The sequence below is a fragment of the Chaetura pelagica genome, unplaced genomic scaffold (genome assembly GCF_000747805.2).
Source record: "Chaetura pelagica isolate M959 unplaced genomic scaffold, ChaPel_1.0 scaffold463, whole genome shotgun sequence".
Classification (NCBI taxonomy): domain Eukaryota; kingdom Metazoa; phylum Chordata; class Aves; order Apodiformes; family Apodidae; genus Chaetura; species Chaetura pelagica.
This window is the reverse complement of record NW_009952816.1, coordinates 357259-359625: the sequence shown is the minus strand read 5'-3', so window position 1 is coordinate 359625 and position 2367 is coordinate 357259.

Here is a 2367-nt window from a genome sequence, read left to right as displayed (position 1 = left end):
TACCGGGACCCGGGGCTGGTACCGGGGCACGGGGCTGGTTCCGGGACACGGGGCTGGTACCGGGACACAGGACACGGCCCCGTTCCCGGGAGCTGCCGAGCGGTTCCCCGAGCGGGGCCGCGCTCACACCCGAGGGGAACACACAACAAAAAGCTCCGGCCCATCTTCACCGCTGCCCGTCCTGACTCCGTGGTGGGACCGGGCTGTGGAGCTGCTGGTCCCCAGAAATGCTCTGCTCTGCACCACAGCCCTGACCCAGGTCTCTTCGGTGTTTATGTTCATTTTTGGTGAGTCAGGGGAACACAGATCACACACTGATGAACACACATCACACCCTCTCGGTGGCTGGGACTGAGCGGTACAATGGGGGATCTTTGTGCATCCCACAGAGAACAACTTGCCCAACTCCCTCTGCTGGTCCCTTCCCTGGGGCTTCAAGTAAAGCCAGAACTTGGGGATTCTCTTCCCGTGATCTCTCAGTTTAGATTTTCAGAACTCTCAATCACTGTCCAGTTCCAGCTCCTGACATGTCTGGCAGACTGTCCAGAGACAGCATCTCTGCTCAGGGCTTTTATTAACCCCACGAATCAAACAGCTTATAATGAACTTCTGCTGTTCTAAACATCAGATTTTATTGCTTTGCATTTGCTGCTTTACTGTTTTTTCTTACCTAGTGGCAGAAACATGAAATACTTCAAAGTCCTGCCTACCCAATAATTTCCAAGGAAATGTGCACAACCTCCTAATGACACCAATATCTGCACAAGAAGCTGAAGAGAACACACTCTGTGCCACCAGTGCTTTCTTAAACAGCAGTAACTTTATTGCCCACAGAGAATGCAAACATTTTCCACACTTGCTGCAATTCAGCAAGTTACCTACTTAACAAGGTTCACAAAAACTATTTATTTCAGAAGTACCCTATTGTTCTTTGAGCATATTCTCATTTAAAGGTGTTTATTATTGCTCAAATCTACAGTCTGGTTGTGATTGGCCACTCAAGTCATGAGATATGCAGAATTGAAGATGATACAGGACTTTCAGGAATTCATTTTTAATTAGAAAATGGACCTGCTTGTAGGATGGAAAACAATCCAAGAGAACAGGATTTGAATTTCTGAGTCCAGACTTTTCTTTGGGCACATCAGGATTAACTTTCAAGCCAAACGGAATTATCAATAGAAAAAAAAATACTGTACATTGATTTTTGAGAAGTAACATCTCAGCACAGATTAAATGTTCACAGTAAGGATGCTGTAGTGTCTTCTAAAAAACAAAACAGGAAAAATGTCATTGGTATTACACCAAAGAAAAGCTCTGAAGGTAAAAAAGAAAAAGGAAAACATCTCTTCTAGTCCAACACAATTACTCCAAACAGTGTATTATTGACTGGAGATTTCTCACTGTTTCTCCCCCAGAAGGGGGATCTCCTAATTTCTCTCCCACAAGAGCAAATGTCCTTTCTTCTAGAACCAGCTCCTTACATCTAATACATTTTTTTCAAAGAAAAGGAGGAAAAAAGGTATAGCCAGGGCTTGAACTTGCCTCTATAAAGCTTTTCCTATGAAAGCAAGAGCCAGGAGACCTGACTAGGATCTTTCCCAAACGAACACTCTGACTTTACCTCTGGAGAGAAGGCAGCTGCACAAGGGTTACATTTCAGTTCCTTGCAATTTCCCCCCCTCACATCCTGTCTAAAAAAGGAATCTGAATGTAGATACAACAGTAAACCACACACATAGGTAAAGAGAAAGTTTTGCTGTTGTCAAGTCAGTCCAGCAAGAAAATCAGAGAGACAACTTAATGCCTGGGATTATGTGAATCAAGGGTAAGACTTGCATCCTGTTTGGGTCTTGGCATTCGTGGGGAAACTAACACTGTTGTGTATGGATTTAATACACTAGAAGCCACATAGAAAAGTAACCAAGAAATGATTTAGTGGGTATTCTCAAGGGAGATGTTTAGCAGCACAAAACCAGAGGGACCCTCCTTCCCTTGTGCACTATAAAATCCTGCTTTACACTAAATAACACTGCATGATCTCAGTTCCACTTGTCAGTGCCAAAATGATGCATATCTCTTACAAATGGCCAAATTCACAAGCAAAACATTTAAACCAGATAACTGTTATCGTTCTACATTTATTGCAGTTATTAAAAGATTTAACAATGCTAACATGTTTACTTACACTGAAAAGAAAGGTCAGCTACCCAGTAACAGAAGCATCTAGCTACTAGCTTAGCACTGCTGCCAGTTTGCACGGAACAGAAACTTGCTCTACAAGATTAATGGCAAAAAACCAACCAAAAGACAGTAGACACACCACTGAAGTTAGTTAAAATGTTCACTGAAGCTTGCAGTCTTCAT